This window comes from Muntiacus reevesi, chromosome 8, assembly GCF_963930625.1.
Source record: "Muntiacus reevesi chromosome 8, mMunRee1.1, whole genome shotgun sequence".
NCBI classification, from domain to species: domain Eukaryota; kingdom Metazoa; phylum Chordata; class Mammalia; order Artiodactyla; family Cervidae; genus Muntiacus; species Muntiacus reevesi.
Genome location: NC_089256.1, coordinates 9,362,337 through 9,385,846, shown reverse-complemented (window position 1 = coordinate 9,385,846; position 23,510 = coordinate 9,362,337). Strand labels below are relative to the sequence as shown.

Below are 23,510 nucleotides of genomic sequence, written 5' to 3'. Positions count from 1 at the left end.
AAATAAACAAGTGGAATATTAAAATATTGATGGACTCAACTTTAGATTGGAAAAAATTAGAAGAGAGTAGACAAATTAATTTAGAATATGGCATAAGAAGATTAAAATAAAAAATCAGGAGACATGGAGAAACTGTAAACTGAGTTAAATTTTCAGAAGAAAGAATGAAGGAATTGGTGGCATAATGAAGTATGCATCTTAAAAATTAAAAGAGTAAAACATAGGTATAAATCTTTATGTCCTTGGATTAGGAAATATTTATGACAATCGCTTCTTGGCCTTTTGGCTAAGATCAAGTGTAGTATCTTTTATGACACCAAAAGCTTAAGCAACAAAACTAAAACATTGATAAACTAGAAATCAATAAACTTAAAATTCTTTGTTCTGCAAAGGACACTACTAAGAGAATGAAAAGATGATATTTTTTCCAATTATGTATCTGATAAGGGACTTGTATCTTGAGTTTATAAAGAACTCCTACAACTCAATGATATAAGGACAAATTGTTATCATTGTTGTGCAATTGTGTTCAACTCTTTTGTGACCCCGTGGAGTGTAGTCTACCAGGCGCCTCTACCTATGGGATTTCCCCGGCAAGAATACTGGAGGAGTTGCCATTTCCTTCTCCAGGGAATCTTCCTTTAACCCCTGACTTTAATGCAGGGATTAAACCCACATCTCCTGCATTTCCAGGATTCTTTACACTGAGTCACCAGGGAAACCCCATAAGGACAAATAACCCAATTTAAAATGGGCAAAGGATCTAAACAGACATTTGTCCAAAGAAGATATACAAATGAGCAAAAGCACTTAAAAAGACGCTTGCCAGCCTTAGCCATTAGGGAAATGGAACTCAAAACCACAACGAGATACCACTTCACATCCACGAGCATGGCTAGGATTAAAAAATCAGACAACAAATACTGTGAGAATGTGACGAAATTGGAGCCCTCATACACTGCTAGTGGGAATGCAAAGTACCACTTTGGGAAATAGTCCAAAGTTCCTCAACAGGGTAAATATAGAATTACCACATGATCTAGAAATTCCTCTCCTAGAAATACCCCAGTAATAAAAGCATTTCTCCATCCAATAACTTGTACCTGTTTATAGTAGCATTATTCATAATGATGCCAAAATGGAAACAACTCAAAAGTACATCACTGATCAAATAATAAAATGTGGCATGTTTATACAATGAAATATTATCTGGCACTAAAAAGAGATGAAGTGTTAACATGCTATAGCATCAATGAACCACAAGAACATTACACTAAGTAAAAGAAGCCAGTCACAAAAGACCACATATTGTATGATTCCATTTATAAGAAATGTCCAGGACAGGCAAATCCATAGAGACAGAAAATAGATTGGGGTGGCTTGGGGCTGGGAGGGAGGGTTCTGGGGAAAATGGAGAGTGGCTGCTAATGGGTATGAGGTTTCTTTGCAGGGTGATGAAATATTCTAAAGCATATTGAGATATTAAGGTGATGACTGGACAACTCCATGGATACATTATAAACCATTGAATTGTACATTTTGAATGGGTGAACTATATATGAATTGTATCTCAATAATTTTTTATTAAAAAATTAAAAGTAAAAACAAACAGAATTTTAAAAGTCTATAGTATATAAACCAGTTAAGAGGAGAAAGGAAAAAATAAAGAAAAATGTATTAATTTAATAGATAGCAAGAAAGTCAAGAAAGGAAAATTACCTGGTAATAACTAAATCTAAATAAATTAGATCCATTCATTCTAAATCTCATCATTCATGAGTTTTGCCTATCAAAAGAAAAAGCAATGGATTGATTACAAATATTAATAATCAAGCTATTTGTTTTTCATTAAAGCGTCCCAAATATAAAATCACAGTGAATGTCTACAAATAAAAAGGGGAAGCTATACCTAAAAATGCAAATAGAAAGAAAGCAAGCTATGTGGTATTTCCAATATAAGAGAAAATCTAATTAAATGGAAACAGTGTTATTAGAAATAAAAAGAAAACCCCCATATAGGTCAAATATTCTAGCAAGAAAGTATAACAATCATGAACACGTATGCCATGGAATAGTCATACAATGCAATATATCACAGAAATGAAAATGAATGAACTAGATCTTAAATGTATCAACATTAATTAATTTAAAAATGCATTGAGTGAAAAAGCAAGGTATATCTCAAAACATGGAGAATGACACTTTTATGTAAGTTCTAGAACATAAAACAATATAATATTGCAGATGAATAAATACACGGCCTATGATTTCATAATTTAATGACCTATTTGAATGAATGCTTCAATTCAACCACTTTAATACAGGAATTGCAGGGGTCGAAGGAAGTGGTCCCCACCCCCATAGAATCTGAATTTGTACAACATTTACTAATAACTTAATCAAACTGACAATCGGATTCAAAATTCAAAAGATGCACAGGATGCCTCCAACATGCCTGGGCTGCTGCTCTGTGCTGGGAGTAGAAAGATGAATGAGCCCTAGCTCTTGTCATGAGGGACCTCTCAGCTCTCATGGCTGAAGGAAAGGTCAACAAATGATGGAACAGATAGAAGGTTGGAAAACTGAGAAAGCACACTGATTCCTCTCTGTGAGCTCAGGGAAGACTTTCTGGAGAAAATGCCTTCTGCACAGTCTTAAAGGACGAGTGTAGCTGTTTAGGTGAAGGTGGTGGGTGATACTGACAGGAACAAAAACATGCAACCAGAGCAGCAGGGGGTACAATGAACCCTCCACCATGCATACCATACCAAAGTTTGGTATTTCTGGCTTGGGCAGGAAGTACAAGGTGCAGATAGCAAAGGAGGAGGGGGCATCTGTTCAGAGGAATGGATAGAGCAGATCACCAAGCATCATATACACATGCCAAAGAACTAGAACCCCAACCTAGAAGGCAAAGGGACCACTGCAGGTTTTTCCAGCAAGGTGTGGTTAGATTTGCCTTTTGGGATACCTCACTCAGGCAGCCAGATGGGAGCTCAGACCGGGACACAGAAGGTGACTTCAAAGATGGGGGAAATCTGAGGGAGAACCTGGTATTGGACAAGTATACATAAACTTTTTAGGATTTGGTGAGATTGGCATGAGGCAAAGAAGAATCTGGAAAAATGGCCCACTTGGGTGACAGCTAGTGGGTCATTAACAGCATCAAGGGATGGGTGACAGGGCGAAGACCATCACAAGCTCATTCTGTGATGTTTCACAGTCTCGAAGGCCACGAGGAGATCCATCATCTCCTCTCATTCTCCTGACTACTAACTGTGCAATTCATGGAGGTCAGTGACAAGAAGCAGGGGTGTGTGTGTTGGCGGGGGGTGGGGGTGGGGTGGAAGAAGTGATTTGTTAATGATTTCAGCTTGTGGCTTTTTGATATTTCCTTGTAGTAATTATCTTGATTTCACATAATCTATGACAAGAAACACTGACACAAGAATTGCAGTGGGAAGTTAGGCGTCCCTGAATTGTATTGAAATAAGAGAATTGCTAACATGTAGCCCTGACATTTTAGCAGTATCAAATCTGACTTTGTCACATTATAAGGCACCGTGAGCTGGGATCCAGAGGCGGTGTGTTATCATCGCCTAACATAGTGTTCCTTAATTATCAGCACTCTCACACTTCCTGCACAGCAGATTGGAATCGCTAGAAATAGCACAAACTTGAAAATTAGCGTTTTTCTCTTAAATAATCAGGATGCTATATTTATAATTTTCATGGGATTGGAGTCTTAACAAAGGTAAACTAATTTCACACTCTAAGGTGAGATAGTTTTTTTTTTTTTTCTTCTCTCTCTTCTTATTGTGTGATTTCCCCCACCCCTTTCCAGGGTCTATTTTTTCAGTTTTTCAAAATTTCCATAGCAAGAATAATCCTATCCATTTCCCCCTCCCCCAAAAGGCGTTTCTGCACTTGTCTTGCCCTTGTGATAATTCACTGTGATGGCAAGGAACCCACAATGGAATGGAAGATTTGGCTTTTCTTTATAGTTACTCACCAGCCTGTGACATTGGCAACCAGTGATCACAGGGACTGCATAATTTTTAAACATCAACAAAAGTCAAAATGCTCTGTCTAGATCACTGAGCTCTAAATCACATAGAAACTACTGCCCACCAACTGGCAATTAAGTGGGAAAAGAACAGAAAGGAGGAAGAAAATTAAACAAGGGATAATAGATGGATGGGATTCTGAGTGGTCCTTGGCACAGAAGTGAAGTATATAGAATCAACACTTGGAGGTTCCCTCCTTCTATGGGTCCTCTTTCTTCCTCTGTACCTACCTTATCTTGCATCACAGGCACAGGATGCCCTTGGGCAGCCCCATGCAAGCCCACCTCCCCAGAATGTATCCTTGCTCCAGAATCCTTCCCCCACCACATCAAAACTGCCATCTTCATTTAAAGTGATGCTTTCTGTCTAAATCCACAGCTGATTTATGTCAATGTATGGCAAAAACTACTAAAAAGAAAAAGAAAAAACAATGTCCTACATCTACACAAGAAAACATTCAACAATGAATAAAGCAAAATCTTAACATGCTATAACACACACAAAAAAAAAAAAAGAAAGAAAGAAAAAGAAAAAAATAAAGTGATACTTTCTGTCTTAAGAAGCAACCTACCTTTTGGAATGAATTTGTCTTTTATTACAAATGCCTGGTGTCCAGCATCCTAGTTATTCTTGAGTTACTGGCATTTTTCAAAAGTGTAAAGAAATAAAGTGTGTTATTTCAAGTCCTGGAAAGAGGAAGGTATCCTGGAGCTTAGATGCCTTCTTGTAGTTATGGAAGGTTTCTGGTAATCTTCCAAAAAGAATGCAAAGACTGCCCTGTCAGCATCCTTCATGTCACACTTACATGTTATACTTTTGGGTTAAGCTTCGCCACAAAGGGCAGGTTCTCTCTGGCAAAGACATTGTAAACTTGAGGCAAAGGATTGTAACTAACACATCTTTGTTTTTACACCACTGTTGCTGTGCACACTGCGTGACTGTTGTGAGTGTTCAATAAACAGACGTTGATAATGAAAGAGAGAGAGTGAGAAAGAGAGCAGCAGAGAATGTCAGACAAAAGCCAGAGTTTTTAGGATGGGAGGGACGGGATGTTTAAACAGAACATTGTTGAGAAGAAGGCACAAGAAGCTAAGAGGAAATTTGAGAAAAAATACAATGTAAAACAAAAAAGGAATTTAGAACTGTAGGTTCTTAGGTTTAGGGCAGGAGGAGCTCTTAGAGGGCACTGAAATCTGCTCACATTCTAAACCAGAATGCTGTGCCTGAACTGTGCAAGGCTCTGTCTATCTTGGGGGCTTTCCTGCTGGCTCAGATGGTAAAGAATCTGCCTGCAATGCAGGTAATTTGGGATTGATCTCTGGGTTGGGAAGATCCCATGGAGAAGGGAATGGCTACCCACTTCAGGATTCTTGCCTAGAGAATTCCATGGACAGAGGAGCCTAGCAGGCTTACAATCCATCGGGTTGCAAAGTTGGACAAGACTGAATGACTAACACACACACACACACACACACACACACACACACACACACATCTGAATGTCTGGATCATTTAGAACTCAGCAAGGTGAATGGTCAAGGAGGGTCTCTATGAGGCTGGTAGACATTGTAGGTGTTGGTCCTTGGCCTATGATGTAACAGCTTCACCCTGGGGAATCACAACTGTGAAGAGAGCCTATAGGAAAAATTACCCCAACTCACTTCTGGATGATCTATTTTTTCCACTCTCACGCTAGGTGCTGTGGGAATTCATTCCCTCCCAGATTCTGGGAGTGAGTGGGGTGCTCAAGTGTGACCAATCACAGCACTACATTTCCCTGGCCATTGTGAGTGGTCCAGGGATGGGTGCAGGGCCCAATCCCAGTTCCAGAAAATAGAACACAGCCTTGGCACTTTCTGGGGCTGTTGAGGAAGGAACCCAACTCCAAATCGTGATATACATAACAAGGGTTGCCTAGCAACTTTCAGCATACAGTGAAAAGATTGGTGAATCCTTTCAAAACACAACTAAAATATGTGGCCCAAATGATCATTTGAGACTTATTAAAATTGACCAGAGATAAAGAGTATATTGAGAAGTGTTTATTCATGCAAAACCAACTGACCTTCAGGTATGAAGGAGTCTTGTCTGGGACTGTTCTTATTCCTCATTATTTCCTTCTGTCTTAATTTGGTTACCTAGGTGGTTCTACCAGGATGAGATGGGGTGCCAACACCAACAGCTTAATCACAGCTGGGAGAAATATTTGTAAATCATATATATGTAAATAATTTATGTTAAAATATATAAAGAAGTCTTATAACTCAATAATGAGAAGATAAGCAAGCCAACTTAGAAACAGGTAAAAAGGTTTTAAGTATACATTTTAACAAAAGAAATATACAAATGGCTAATGAGCACAGGAAAATGTACTCAACATCATTAATCATTAGTGAAGCAGAATTTAAAATCACAATGGGACCTGATTAAACTTAAAAGCTTTTGTACAGCAAAGGAAACTATAAGCAAGGTGAAAAGACAACTCTCAGAATAGGAGAAAATAATACCAAACAACCGACAAAGGATTAATTTCCAGAGTATACAAGCAGCTCATACAACTCAATGCCAGAAAAACAAACAGCCCAATCAAAAAGTGGGAAAAAGACCTAAACAGACATTTCTCCAAAGAAGACATACAGATAGCTAACAAACACATGAAAAGATGCTCAACATCACTCATTATTAGAGAAATGCAAATCAAAACTACAATGAGATATCACCTCACACTGGTCTGAAAGACTATCATCAAAAAGTCTACAAACAATAAATGCTGGAGAGAGTGTTGAGAAAAGGGAATGCTCTTGCACTGTTGGTGGGAATGTAAATTGATAGAGCCACTATGAAAGATGGTATGGAGGTTCCTTAAAAAATTAGGAATAAAACCACCATATGACCCAGCAATCACACTCCTAGGCATATACCTGCAGGAAACCAAAATTGAAAAATACACGTGCATCCCATTGTTCACTGCAGCACTATTTATAATAGCTAGAACATGGAAGCAACTTAGATGTCCATCAACAGATGAATGGATAAAGAAGCTGTGGTACATATACACAATGGAATATTACTCAGCCATAAAAAGGAACACATTTGAGTCAGTTCTGATGAGGTGGATGAACCTAGAACCTATTGTACAGGGTGAAGTAAGTCAGAAAGAGAGAGAAATATTGTATTCTAATGTATATATATATATGGAATCTAGAAAAATGGAACTGAGGAATTTATTTACAGGGCAGCAATGGAGAAACAGACACACAGAATAGACTTAAGGACATGGGGAGAGGAGAGAGGGTGAGATGTATGGAAAGAGTAACATGGAAACTTACATTACTATATGTAAAATAGATAGCCAATGGGAATTTGCTGTATGGCTCAAGAGACTCAAACAGGGGCTCTGTATCAACCTAGAGGCATGGAATGGGGAGGAAGATGGGAGGGAGGTTCAAAAGGGAGGGGATATATGTATGTCTACGGAGGATTCATGTTGATGTTTGACAGAAGAAAACAAAATTCTGTAAAGCAATTATCCTTCAATTTAAAAAAATGGAAAAAAAAAACCCCACAATGGGATATTATTGCCTATCCACCAGAATATCTCTAATCAACAGTTGTGGAGAGAAAGAGCCTCATACATCTCTGGAGGAAGAATGGATGTGTATAGCCATTTTTGGAAAAGTTTGGCACTTTTTAAAAAGTTAAACATAAATTTATCATGTCTGCAGTTCCACTCAGATATCTGACCAAGAGAAACACAAATGTATATCCACACAAAGACTTGTACCCAGGGTTTCATACCAGCATTATTTACAATGGGACTTTTCCAGGAGGTTCAGTGGTAAAGAATCTGCCTGCCAATGCAGGAGCTGCAGGAAACTCAGGTTCAGCGCCTGGGTTGGGAAGGTCCCCTGGGGGAGGAAATGGCAAACCACTCCAGTATTCTTGCCAGGATAATTCCATGGACAGAGGAGCCTGGTGGGTTATAGTCCATAGGGTCGCAAAGGGTCTGACATGACAGAGCCACTCAACATGCACATTGGTTGTACAAATCTACAAATTTACTAAAATTAATTCAATTGTACAATTGTAGTAGGTGAATCTTATGGCATGCTATCTGAAAGTGAAAGTCACTCAGTTGTGTCCGACTCTTTGTGACAGTCCATGGCATTCTCCAGGCCAGAATACTGGAGTGGGTAACCTTTTCCTTCTCCCAGGGATCTTCCCAATCCAGGGATCGAAGCGAGGTTTCCCACATTGCAGGTGGATTCTTTACCAGCTGAACCACCAGGGAAACCCAAGAACACTGGAGTGGGTAGCCTATCCCTTTTCCAGTGGATCTTCCTGACCCAGGAATCAAATGCAGGGATCTCCTGCATCGCAGGCAGATTCTTTACCAACTGAACTACCAGGGAAGCCTGATATGTTATCTACACCTTAATAAATCTGTTTAAAAAAAAAGAAAAATGCCTAGCTTCAAGAGGGTTCAGGGACATGCAAAATAAAGGACCTAACAAATAACCTTTGTGATCTATCATATGGCAAAATACTAAAGAGTTAGATTACATACCACTGGTAAAGACTTAAGAAGAAAGTTGGAATCATTGTTTTAGCTTTTTTATAAAGAAATGTGAAAAACTATTATAATTAAAATGATCCATTATAATTAAAATGGCTCTGTAATTCCACACCAAAAAAGATATCCCATAGGAATAAAGATACAGCATTCAAGTATGTATTTTAAAGGATTTTGTTACAGCTTTATATTTAGTAGCAAATTCTTTTTATAAAAAACCTGGAAACAAAATGATTAATTATCAATGTGGAATGAATAAGTTGTGATGCATCCGTACTGTGTCTGTAGAGTTCAATTACAGCTAATTTGAAGATAAAGTGGGTTGATGTGGGGGATGAGGTAGGCACACAATGCTTGGGAGCCTGGAGGAGTGGGTGTGCGTTGAGTTTTCAGGGACGACTCGCAGGACACCAACAGAGAGCTGACCCACCAAGGTTGCTGTCTCTTTGTCACATCAGAAAGTGACAGTGACTGACTGTATTATTCTCCATTATTTGCTCCCCTTCCGACTAAGAGCATTATACAGCTCCACCCCATTAACATAGATCTTGGTCACATGACTTGCTTTAACCAATGAAATGTCAGTTGGAGTGATGCATGTCGGTTCTTTACTCAAAAACTGGCCCTTTAAAAGGGAAGAAGGGGAAACTGTTATGAATTAAAAGTGACTTGAGAGAAATATCAGTGAAATGTAATTCAAGGACCTTCTTTAGAACCTGATTAAACAAACAAAGTTTAAAAAATCCTTTTTTAAAAATCAAAAAGGAAAATCTGAATACAAATTGGATGATATTCAACAAATGTTTATTTTGTAAGATGAATTAAGTATTATGATTATTTTTTAAAATCCTCATCTGCTAAAAATATATGGTAAAGTATTTGTAGGCAAATGTGATGATATTTGGAATTTACTAAAAAGAAAAAATATTGCAGCCCTCACTAAAAAGAAAGGAAGAATGGAAGGAAAGAGCGAAGGAGGGAGAGAGGAAGGAGGTAGAGGTGTATCAGGTTTTTGTTGTTGCCATACAAATTAACACAAAGTCTTTACTGAATTTGTTACAATATTGCTTGTTCTATGTTTTGGTTTTTTTGGCCTGAGGCATAAGATCCCCAAGGGATCTTGTCTCCCCAACCAGGGATCAAATCCACTCCCCCTGCATTGGAAGGGGAATTCTTAACCATTGGACTACCAGTGAATCCCTCTGCCTCTGTATTAAAGCCAGCAAAGTTGCGTTTCTCTGGTCATTCTTTCCTAGTTACATCTCTTTTTAACTTCAGTCAAGTAAGCTTCTCTGATTTTAAGGATTCACATGATTAGGTTTGGCACATCTATATTATTCAGGAAAATCTCCTCATTTCAGTGTACTTAACTTAGTCACACCCTCAAAATCCCTTTTGCCTTGGAAGGTAACATAGTCCTAGAGAATAGAATGTGAACATCTTTGGGGGCATCTTTCTACCTACAACAGAAAGGATTAATGAGAGAAGATTGGTGAAATGTAAATATTGATAATTGTGGAAGCTGGGTGATGGAAATATGAGAGTTCATTATATTTTTCTCACTTCTTTTGTGTATGTATGAAAATTTCCATAATAAAAGCCTACAAAGAATGAGTTAAGTCTATTGGGGCTGACTGCAGAGGATTTACATGATGAATTATAAGGTGGGAGAAGCAAACTTCAGAGAAGTGTAAGTAATATAACCCTAGTTTTGTAAAATACACAGTGACTGAAATTTTATATATTTGTCTGCTTGCCCATCTTCTCTTTCTCCCTCTCTTCTTCCCTCCCTCCCTTTCTTCCCTTCATCTTATTAATCTCTAATTAAATGAACCTGGAAAAAGCTCAGATAGGATATTTAGGTAAGCTGTTAATATATTGGTTATTTAAGTTGCATGTATTAGGTTAAGAGAGAGGCAAGCAAAACTCAAAGAATTCAATGCAACTAGTCATTTGATTTTAAATGTGAATATATAAATCCATTTATGAAAATGTTATATATGAAAATGTGCATATGTATATAAAGATATATGAGTCGTTGGTTATCAAAATCTAGTCATTACATGGTAGAGGGATTTTGGGTAACTTTTATTTTGCCCTTATACTTTTCTGTACAGTTTTGAAAATATTTCACAATAAACATATATTCTAAAAAATCAAAAGATATAGCAATTTTAATTGTGTCAAATAAAGAAATGTGAGTGAGCATTATTAATATTCCTAGTGTAAGGGGCTTACCCTCTACCTCCTACCTGTTCTTCTCTCCTACCTTCTCAACAGAGGTAGAGCTGAAATTCTAAGCAGCATCACCAATGAAGATGATTTTACGTGGTTTAGAGGAAGGAGTAGGGTATAATATCCCCAAACTTTAGACTGTGTTGTTGGTGTTGGTGGTTTAGTCACTAAGTTGTGTCCAGCTCTTGAGATCCCAAGGACTGTAGCCTGCCAGCCTCCTCAGTTCATGGGATTCTCCAGGCAAAAATACTGGAGTGGGTTGCCATTTCCTTCTGCAGGGGATCTTCCCAACCCAGGATCAAACCCAGGTCTCCTGTATTGCAGGCAGATTCTTTACCAACTGAATTACGAGGGAAGCCCTTAGACAGTGTTAGAAATATATAAAATTTAGGTCAGTTCACTTGCTCAATCGTGTCTGACTCTTTGTGACCCCATGAACCGCAGCATGCCAGGCCTCCCTGTCCATCACCAACTCCCAGAGTCCACTCAAACCCATGTCCATTGAGTTGGTGATGCCATCCAATCATCTCATCCTCTGTCGTCCCCTTCCCCTCCTGCCCTCAATCTTTCCCAGCCTCAGGGTCTTTTCAAATGAGTCAGCTCTTCACATGAGGTGACCAAAGTATTGGAGTTTCAGCTTCAACATCAGTCTTTCCAATGAATACCCAGGACTGATCTCCTTTAGGATGGACTGGTTGGATTAAAGATCCATATTAAATTTTTTAAGCAATCATTAAAATAATAAAAACAGATATTGTAACCATTAAGGGATAAAAGGGGGGATTAAGAGAAGTAAAACATAATCAAATCAATGGGAAAAGAGAAGTTTGGAAAGAGAAAAAATTGACCAAAAAACCATGGAAAACAATTTAAAAATTAGAAATTCAGATGTAAACTTATTCAGCTAACCTATTAAAATGCAAGGACTATCTACTATCATGTTGACTAAAAATCAAAACCATGTTTTAAAATCCACTTATCTACTGCTTCTAAGAGTCATAAATAAAATGAATATAGAAAGTTTAAAAATAAAGGATGGAAATAGCACATCATGCAAATGCTAGCGCCAAAAAAAGATGTTCTATCAGACAAAATAGATTTTAAGGTGAAAGCATTAAGATGCTGCATGACAAATGGTGTAATTCATCAAGATATAATAATTATGACCTCACGCTTCTAATAACAAGGCCTAACAATAGGCAGGATTACAAGGAGAAATGGATGGTCCCAAGTCCTAGTGGGAAGCATTAATACAGAGCTGTCACAGACTGATGGATCAAGAAAACAAAACTTAGAGGCTTTAGGGCCCTTGCACAGAGGTGCAATGCTTTAGACTAAATGTTTGTGTCCCTCCAAATTTGTATACTGAAACCTAATTCCCAATATAATCATATACAGATGTGGGGTTTTGGGGAGGTGATTAAGTCATGAGGATAGAGCCTTCATGAAAGTAATTAATGCCCTTATAATGTAGACCCAGAGATTCCTCTCTCCTTCCTTGCCTTGATCTTGGATATTGGACTTTGGACTTTCCAGCCTGGAGAACAAATGAGAAATAAATGTGCATTTATTTCTATGGTTTGTGTCTATGGTATTTTCCTAATAGTAGATCAATGGATTAAATCACATGGAAATAGAAGGAGAGGGAAGAAAGAGGTTCAGTCACCTCCAGGGACATCTCAGTGATGATTATATAAGCCTTAAATTTGATCTTTGCTCTCAGCTCATCCTAGTTTTGTTTCTGAAAAAATCTGTCACTCCACTGTCTTGGAAGGTCAGCCAAGTCTTTAAGGCCAAATCAAAGCCAATACAGACATTGGAATACAAATTGGGAAACATTATTTGCTAACCAGGTACATTTTCTCCAATATATATAAGCTTTGGATCTGGGACAGATGAAAGAAATGTTTCATCTGAAAATGAAGGATTGAAAAAAACAACATTAACATGAATAATGTTTACAATGTGCTGTTAACATTCCTTGTGAGTGAATCTCAAATGCTAGAGTGATTATTCACTCTACAAACAGCTTGCTTGCTTTGCAAATGGTTTGCCACCAGGCATATTTGAGTAATGAGCTCCTCAGTGCTTTCTGCACAGGGCTCCCGTTCCCAAGAGTACTCAGCAGCAACTCTGGGGCTTGAAAGGCACTCCACACCTGGGGTACTCTGCTTCCTGCAGAAAGGAGCAGGTTAGTTTCCTGCAGCTGGGAAAGGAACCATAGCCTGGGGGGAGCCTTGCCACCAGGCTGCCCACTCCACGTGGTGCTAGGGAGCCAGGAGCCACTGGCACTGCAGTTTCTTCTCCTGAATTAGATGGTTTTTATTGTTTAGTCGCTAAGTTGTGCCTGACTCTTTGTGACCCCATGAAATGTAGCCCACCAGGCTCCTCTGTCCATGGGCTTTCCCAGCCAGGAATACTGGAGCAGGTTACCATTTCCTTTTCCAAGGGATCTTCCTGACCCACGGATTGAACCCAAGTCTCCTGCATTGACAGGTAGGATTCTTTATGACTGAGCTACCTGCAAAACCCTAATTAGACAGTTATAGGGCTATAAACCCACTGCAGTAAAGAAACTGGAGAAGGTTATAGTTATGATGCCAGCCTTGATGAGCAGGGCCAGGTCAAGGGGACAGGGAAACTTGGAGTCTACTTTGGGCAAAACTCCCCTGAAAAAGTTGCAAGCTAGAGAGATTTTCAATAAAATGGACAACCCTACACATTTTGTTACTGATTCAAGCTCACTCTGCTAGTCACATGACAGGTCAATTAACTGAGAGGCAAGATGTTGAGGCAAGGAATATGACTTTACATAAAGCCCACTGATGAAGAAGACGGCAGACTAATGTCTCAAAATAACCATCTTACTGGGGTCTGGATACCAAGTTCCTTCATAGAACAGAGAGGAAAAGCTGTGAGGAGGTAAAGTACAAAGGCCATTAATCTTACAAATATCTCCTGGAATAGCAAGCCTTGGGGAGGGGATGTGTTAATTTCTTCCTTTCTGTAGTCATCCACAGGCAGACAGGGTCCTAAACAAAGGCATTTTGGTTTAACATGCAGGCAGAAGGATGGGGGTTTCCTGAGGCAGGCCATTATGTATGGACAGTATGCTTTTAGAGGACAAAAGCAATGGGAAGCAAAAGTTAAAGTAAAATAAACAGACCCAGCATGGAGTCAGTTCTTCCCTGTAACAATTTTAAAGATTTAAATTAAATGCCTAATACAGGCCTACTGTGGAAAAATGAGATAACACAGACAAGCAAAAAGAAATAAAATATCTTATAATTCTCTACCCAGAGATAGATATATGCAATGAATGTTTTGGATTCTTTAAACATTTTTTTCAATGACTATATATCTACATATGTGTGTGGTTTCTTAACAAAAGTAGGAGCAGTCAACATTTGATACTTATCCTATATAATGCCATATATAATATATGATACTTCATTTCATCTAAGTACTATATTTCATCCATCTCCCAATGTTAGACATTTAATTTGTCCCAATTCTTACCTATTGTACTAAATGCACTTGTACACCCATCTTGGTACATTTCTCTGTTTGCTTAGAATAAACCCTGAGAAGTGTTGTGTCTATATCAAAGGGACAAGTCACCATAGAGGAGATTTACCAACTGATTCTTTCTCTACCAAGAATGGGACAATTCAGTTCCATTTCACTAATCCTGTGCCTCAACATTTTTTCATCTTTCCAGTTTGATAAGTGCAAAAGGTACCTTGTCTTTGTTTAAGTTTGCATTTATTCAATAGCTAGTAAGATTGTACCATTTCTGAGCCAAGGCTTCAGCAGACCTTGGATGTTTAGCATGCTCTCTTGTATCTCTGTCATCAACAGAAGGCTATATCCAGGCATATGAGAGACACATGGAACAGAGTCAAATCACTCCAAATTCCCTGGAATAGCAAGCAGCTAGGTGGTCCCCAGAAGTGTGAGCAAGCCCATGCAAGATAAAATTACAGTTATTGCAGACATATGAGCAATGGATGCTTATTTCTATAAACACTAGGTTTGTGATTGTTTGTTATGCAGCATTATTACAGCAAAAAATAACTGATACAACTGGTGATGGTTGCTGCAAGAAAACTGAGATGGATATATGAGATGGGTGCAGCTATGAAAAGAAGGATGGCTGAAGGATGCAGCAGAAGCAACACATGCACATTACACTGAAACATTAAGGACTTGTCTCTCTCATTTTCAGTTGTTGAGATTTTAGATGCAGAACCTGAACGGGGCAATGCTTCATTCAAAAGGAGTGAATCCATAGGATGGCATTTCAAGTGATACTGGAGGGAGACTAGTCTGGTCTTCTTTTGCAGACCAGACGGATTTTGTAGCTAGACTAGAGTTCTTCCAGGGCTCCTAAGAACATCATTGTGTGTGGGTAAAAATGAACAGTGAATGTGCTTTTAGCAGAAAGTCAATGAATTGTTTGAGAAGAGTTTTCTCTCCTCCCACTAAGGAATCTCTCCTCTTAATGGTTCTATCAATAGTGTCGCTTAAGAAAGACACACACTAAGTGACATCTTTATGGAAGCTGATTGCCAGGCTAAGTCCCAAGAGCTAGGTTCTGAGAGCTAGCTGGGATTAACAAGAGACATAATTACAATCCAGGGGGAAAATCTCCTCTTTGATTGTATAAATGATGTTAGATTTCCATAACAATTTACCTCTTTATTTATTTCTCAATTACACAATACATTTCTTGAAAGAAATGGGATTAAATTGTAGCAAGAGACATTAGTACCTGTAACATGGCCAGATTTCTTATTGTGATGGTCTTAATGTGAAAGGAATTTTGTATGGCACTGGTGAAGTCTTTCTCCCTTGAGGTTCATAGTTCAGGCATTGTTCAGGCGTTAGATCAAGTTCAGGCATTGATCTAAGGCTGGGGGAACTGATTGGTCAGTTTGGTTTTCATTTTTTTTGGAAACAAAGATCAGAGAGGCTAAAATCCTAAAATCTAAATGCCTGCTGGTTCTTCCTCCTATGTGCACTTTGTTCAGCCGCATCAGGTTCTGGGTTTTCCTCTCTCTGACCCACACACCTGCCCCTAGACCTTTGTTGTTGTCCCTATTTTTATCATACTCCCTTCCCCAAACCCTGTTGGGGAACTGTGAGTGGTACAGTGGAAAGAACATGGGTTTAGGCTCAGACATCTAAACATCCATCCACACACACTGGATCTGGGTTTTCCTTGGGCCAGGGATTGTACAAACCACATGATTCAGAGTAATATTTTGCCCTCATCCTAATGTGGGAGATAAATACAAACCAACCAACAAAAATATAGATAATGTGCTGTCAGGTAGGGATAAATGGTAGAAGCAAAGGCGAGTAAGGCATTAAAAATGAAGAATAGAAGATGGTACATGACTGATAAGGTAGTCGGAGAAGGTCTTTCTTAGCAGGTAATATTTGAGCAGAGACCAGAGTGAAGGGATTGATAATATGATGTGAGAATGAAGGAAAAGATTAGGCTAGTGCCAAGTCCTGAGGCTGGACTGTCCTGGGAGTGTTTAAAAAACAGCAAGAAGGACAATGTGATAGCTGAAAGAGTCAGATGGAGAGTGATCAGAGATGAGCCTGGAAAGCTAGACAGGGGCCAGGCCATCCAGGGCCTTGTAGGACACAGGCATTTCAGATGTCATTCTGAATGATGTGGGACTGGGACAGCCTGGCAGCATTCTGAGCTGGGAAGTTTACATGATCTGACTTACATTTGCAGGGATTTACAATGATTCTCCAGCTGCTGTGTTGAGTAGAACATAGGGCATGGGTGGGAGCAGGGAGAATGGTGAGGAGGCTGGGGCAGCAGTCCTGGTGATTAACCCTGTCGGCTTGGTCAAGGCAGTAACAGTCAAGTGATGACTTATTTTGATATTGAATCTGAAATCAGGCACAGCTTCTTACAAGTTGTTTAACTTCCTTGAACTTCAATTCTTTCTTCTAAAAAATTGAAGATGAAAACACTTCCTTTGTAATCATTTGATTCTTGGTGGGCTCTTGGTAATCTGTTGACTCTATAGCCCCACTTTCCCTTCCAGATAATTGTCCTTTCCCCAAGAGGGAATTCTTACAGCTGGCTTTAAGTTGTAGGTGTAGAGGCTTGAGCTGGTCTTCTTTATCTGTGAGTCAAAATCAACATGGTCCTTACAAGGTCTCTGTTGTCTCATTTTCTTCTTTATTCTCCATTCTTCTTTCCTTTCAACCACTCATTTATTCTAAATTGTTTAATGCAAAGTGAAAGTGAAAGTCGCTCAGTTGTGTCCGACTCTTTGCGACCCCATGGACTCTTGAGTCCATGGAATTCTCCAGGCCAGAATACTGGAGTGGGTAGCCTTTCCCTTCTCCAGGGGATCTTCCCAACCCAGGGACTGAACCCAGGCCTCCCACATTGCAGGCGGATTCTTTACCAGTTGAGCCACAAGGGAAGCCCATTTAATGTAATACCTTTTGCAAATGGCATACTATCATTTTGTGCGCCTGTATTTTAAATTTACCTAAATGATAGTGTTTCATATATTTCAATTCTCCTTATTTTACTGAGTTCTGTGTTTTCCAGATCCATCCTTGTTGCCATGTACACATTTGATCCATTGTTACTAACAGCTGACTGGTACATGTGTCAGGATGTGCATTCACTATGATATACCTAACCACTCTTCCAACCCCTTGGCAACAACTCAGCATCCTCATACTTGTGCATCTTGGATTGTGTGAAAATTTCTTGAGATACATACTGAAGAAACAGGGTAGCTGGGTCATAGGTATCTCAATATCTAATTTAAATTAATATTACTAGACTTTTCCAGAATGGCCGCACCCCTCCCACCAGCAGTACACAGAAATTTCCATACCCCAGTCCCTTCCAGTACTTAGCATTATCCAGTTTTTCAATTTTACCAGTCACTAAGTATAAAGAGATAGTTCTTTGTTAATCAGTATTTCCCTAATAAATAATGAGTTTGAGTATTTTGAGTTTTCTTTCCTATAAATTGCTAAACTGTATCTTTGAACATTTTTAATATGGGATTGCTCTCTATGTTCCTTTTGATTTATAGGAGCTTCTTGTGTACTATAAATAATTAATTCCTTTTTGATATTAAATGCCACAAATATGTACTTTCATTCTGTCATCTAATAACTTTCCAAAATGTCTTTCACTGAATTGAAAAATACGTAATATTGACATGATCAAATCCAGCTAATTTTGCTGCATGGTTTGTATTTTTGAAGCATTATTTAGGAATTGCTATCCTACTTCTATGTCATAACAATGTTCTTTCTATATGCTTAGATCTTTTATCTATGTGAAATAAAGTGACATTTAAACAGGAATCCAGCTTTAATTTTCTTATATTTCATTTTTTAACACTGTTATTAAACTAATATTTGCTTTCATTTATAGTGTTATTTTGTTATGCAAAAGGTTAGATAGTGGTCTATCTTGGCTCTTTATTCTGTTCTATTGATCCATAATCTATTTGTAGAACAATGCCAGGCTGTTTTTATTACTGTGTTTTTATAGTATATTTTATTTTCTGATAAAGCACATTTTCCTTGTTATACTTCTTTATTAAGATTATCCTATTTAACTATAGGTTTTTGTTCTTCCATAAGATTTATTGAGCTGTAACTAATATACATCAATATTTACATATAGCTTTCAAAATTTAACATTTAACTGAATACTTGGGATCTTTCTATGTAGCATTATATCTCAATAATTTATATGGAAGAATAAAACTCCAGAATTAGTTAAGACAACTTTAATATGTAGAGTATTTTTTAGTGCCCCAAAAAGTTTCCCTGAGCTCTTTTGTTAATTCCACCCCAACCATGATTGTTTTCTGTTTTGTACTATTACCAATAGTTTTATGTGATTTACAACTTTGTGTAAATGGAGTTAGTCTGCATTCTTTTATAGCTAGTGTTTTTTACTCATTGATGTAAATGTTAGCATTTCATTCCTTTTTGCTGAGTTGATTTGTCTTTCATTTGTCTCTTGATAAACATCTGGATTGTCTCTATTTTTATATATTATGTAAAAGTTTTTATAAACATTAACGTTGAAATCTTTTTGTAGACATAGGTTTTCATTTCTTTTTGATAGATACCAGGAGAAGAATTGCTGGGTCTTAGCATAGGCTTATGTCTAACTTTACAAGACAGTGCCAAACTATCCTTTAAAATTAAGGTAGCATTTTACATTCCACCAATAATGTCTGAGAGTTCCAACTGCTCCACACCCTCACTGATATTTGTTTTTATCAGTTTTAGACAGCAGCTATACTAGTGGATACAAAATGTGTCTCGGTGTGATTTTTAATTTGCATTTCCTTGGTGACTAATGATGCTGAGCACCCTTGTATGTGCTTATTGCCTAATTTTTCATGAAGTGACTTCATATCCTTTGCCCACTTTTCTTCTTGAATTATCTTTTCATTGTTGACTTGTAGAAATTCTCAGCACATCTTCCCCACTTCAATCTGTTGGATTTGAGCCTTTTGTCACATAAATGTATTATGAATATTTTTTCCAGTTTGTATCTTGCCTTTTCATTTCCTTAACGGTTACTTTTAATGAGCCAAAAAAAAAAAAGCAATATTAATTTTGTGGAAGCCTGATTTATCTTTTTTCCTTTTATGGTTGGTTCCTTTTGAGTTTCAATTTTAAAATCTTTACTTCTCATGGTCACAAAGATATTACTGTATGTTTTATCTTATTCAAGAAAATTTATGTTTCTAGCTTTTACATGTAGGTCTAAATTCTCTTAAATTATTTTTTGTGTATAAGGATTTGCAGTAAAACGTTGTACAAAATTAGTGAGAGGAAAAATCTTTGAACTATTACCAATCTTCAGAAATGCATTCAATGTTTCACCATCAAAACTAATTATTAACTGTACATTTTTTTCACAGATGCCTTATATTTTTTAAAAATCACATTTGCTAATTGGTTATCACTGTTATAAAGAAACATGTAAAGAAATGATACTGACTTTTAGAGTTTAATTACTGGATTGCCTTTAATCCAGCATTTTGCCAAGCTTCCCTATACTGTTCAATCCTGCTAGTGTTTCTAGTTAGATGTTTATAATATTTCTGAATAGTGATCTTTTTATCTTTTTTTCAAAGTCTTTTGTCCTCTTTTTCTTTTCCATTGCCCAAGACCTTTGTGCTTTCTTCATCAGTAGCACACAGTCATTTTATATTACCTGACACTTCCTTGCCCCGGCTTCAAGCTTTCCTGTCCATGGATAGTTTGAACAAGAAATTAACACTTGAGCCAAGCTGGGCCAATCAGATCCTATTTCCCAGGAATTTGGAATTGGAATTCAGAGTTGGTGGTCAGTCTCAGTTAGGGCAGGCAAATCAGAAAATGGTATAAACATTGTATGGAGGGAGAGACCAAAGTCACCTTCACACAGAACAGAGAGAGAAGGGAAAAGATATGTCAAAGGAAGCAGTTTAAGAGACAGTACTGGTGGAGAGACAGACCAGCAGAGACAGACAGGACAGGGACAGAAGCACACAAATACTCTTGAACAGATGAAGAGAAGAAAGGAGAGAACTAATCCTGGAGACCAAAGACCCAAGGAGAAGCCCAAACCCACTCCCACAGACTCCCATAGATGCACATTCAGAGGGACAGACATACAGAGGCAAATGGGGATTTGGAGAAAAACGCAGAGACACACACAGCAGACATCGAGAAAGAGGGACATAAAGACAGACCGGAGAGCCAGACTTAGCGAGTCCATAGGCATCCATCAAGTCCCAGAGGCAGAGACACCGCAGGTTCCTGGCCTCTGTCCTCAGGGTCTGCTGACTGCAGCTCCCTGGGAGGCCTGTCTGCAATCTGTGCCCTCAGGTTTGGTGAGAGTCCTCTGAATCCTTTTAACAAAGCCACTTTATGGAAGCTCACTTTAGAGGCTTCTCCCTGCAATGAAATGTACAATTCAGCCCAGAGGTCTCCTCCGCACTCCAGTTTTGCACAAACCTGATTGTACCTAGAAAGTTCAAGGACGTGACAAACTTAACCCTTCCAAATTGGAACTCTTAATTATTCCCTCCAGAACACAGTGCCTTCCTGCCTTCCCAGAAACCTAGGAGCCCCTCAGCCTCTACAGCCGACCAGCACACAGCACTATCTTGTCATCGTATCTCTAATCTGTCCACATTTCTTCATCTCCACAGTCCTCCTGATCTAGCACCATTTCTCTCACCTAGAGACACCATGGAAGCCTCCTAATTGATCTTCCTGCATTCACTCTGCTCTCTCTCTCATCCACTCTTCACACAGCTGCTGGGAGTTTCTTCTTAATATTTAAATTGCCTGGTAACATATATCTGCTTAAAACCCTTAAAAAGCTTCCCATTTCATGTTGCACAAAATTCAGCACCTACCATGGTTTCGGGCCTCCACGACCTGTCCCTGCCCATTTTTGTTCTCATCTCACATGGCCCTCGCTCAGTCACTGGACTTCCACTTCAACCCACCAATCTCACATTGACCTCAGGGCCTTTGCACATGCCAAGTGTTGCCTGAAATGACACTTACCAGGGCCAACTTCTTATCATTTAGGTCTTAAGTGTCCTCGCCTTAGAGAGATTGTCGAGATGATTTTCCATCTATGCAAGATCATCTAAATTAGCCCCTAGCCCCTTTCTTTTACAGCTTGATATTTTCCTTCATGAGACTTATCTTAACCTGTGCTGTGCTGTGTTTAGTTGCTCAGTCATGTCTGACTCTTTGTGACACCATGGACTGTAACCCCCCAGCCTCCTCTGTCCACGGGGATTCTCCAAGCAAGAATACTGGAGTGGATTGCCATGCCCTCCTCCAGGGGATCTTCCCAACCCAGGGATTGAACCCAGGTCTTCTGCATTGCCGGCAGATTCTTTACCATCTGAGACACCAGGGAAGCATCTTTACTTTTACTGGTCTGTTTATTCTGTGTGTGTGTGTGTGTTTCTTTCTGCTCTCATCATCTAAGAAGTCCATGAGGAGAGGGACTGCCTATCTCAATCATATGGTCCTTACACAGTGCCTGACACATAGAAGTATTTGATGGATGAATAAGTGAAGGAGGGGAGAAAAGAAAACTAATGAAGGAAGAAGCCCTAAGGTGGAAAGTGTGACAGTGAATGAGGATTGAGTGATTGTTGAAGTTGGTCCTGGCCAACGCCAAGTACCTGTGACACTACAGAAGGTCAGCTCCAGCAAGTCTGAGTCATGGAGGCAGTGAGCACAGTGGAAGCAGCACTCCATGAGGAGTCTGGAAGACCCACCTCTAGGCCCAGCTAGTTCCTGTGTTTGCGCTGGACAATGTCTGTGGTCACTGCTAGGTCCCAGCCCTGAACATTCGCTATGGTGCCTTCAGGTCTGAAAGAACATGTTGCATCTTTTAGAATTACACACTGTGGAGATGGTGCTTGACACTCAGCTTCCCCATCTCTGTGCTGGGACCACCCCTGGGCAGAGCAGAGTCTGCCAGTGCCAACCCTCCCATCCCACAGAGGCCTTGGAGCCCCAGCTGCCCCTGTGGGGCCCTCTCTGCTGCCAGTTCGGGTGCCTGCATGGTCATCTCTGAGGATCCCACCATGGCTGGTCATCTTGTGCCACAAAGTGTCCCAGACTGACTCTCTCCTTGAGACATTTATCCTTCCTCCTGGGCAAAGATGCAAAGAGGCTGGTGTTGAGACTGTCAATGATGAAGTCATTTTCTGTTTTCCACCTCTTTTAATTTGACTCTATTTGCAGACTTCATGTGAACAGAACAATATTCAGTCCTTCATGAAGCGATAAAGCTGCATCCATTGGATGTGGTGTGAGCTCCCTCCTCCCGAGTCTATCTTGCCAATGGACTCTTCCCCTCCTGCAGGTCCTTGATCCATGAGGGCAGGAAGGTTCCAAGCACTGCTCAGCTGGGAGTGATTTACCCTCCTTTGAACCCCAGACGAGTCCTGAGATCACATTGGCAAGGGAGGTGTGTTAGGGGGTGTCTGTCTACCCCACAATGGCCTCCTGTTTGGACAGAGTGCCACCCACTGCCACAGGGGAGGGGTCATGGTTACACCACGTGACCCGTCTCCATGCCACAGCTGACTGGACCAGGCTGGACAGCTGACCCGAATCAGGCCAACTGGGTTCTGTGTCCTGGAACTCCTACCCTGGGTCCAAAAGGCATTGACTTCAAGTGTTTTGAGGAGTGACTGGATGCCAGTAATGTGGGGCAGCCATCTGCACTGGAATGTGGAGGCCACAGGTGAAGAATGAGGGGGCGGTGGGGCAGGGTGAGCTGTCCCTAGTCTCTCCTGTCGGCCCTCGGGGAGGCTCAGCTGCTCTGCCCTTTCCTGGGTTCTTGAATCACCTCTGTATCTTTATCAAGAACACTTCCACAGCTTACGTCTGTTACCAGTTGTAGCTGACTTGGGTAGGTTTCTGCTACTTTTGATCACACAGATATCTGTGTTACTATAGTCGCGTCATCTTTCCTCTGAGTGTTAAGCTTCCGGAGGGCGAGAATCTGCTTCTGCACATCTTTGCACCCTCATGGTGCCTGCTTCAGTGTGATGTGTGCAGTAGGGATTCAATTACAA

At 39.6% G+C, this 23,510-nt stretch overlaps 1 pseudogene; it reads left to right on the top strand.

The window, feature by feature from the left end:
- The first annotated feature begins 266 nt into the window (after positions 1–266).
- Positions 267–400, top strand: LOC136173801 (U2 spliceosomal RNA; annotated as a pseudogene).
- The last annotated feature ends 23,110 nt before the right edge of the window (positions 401–23,510 follow it).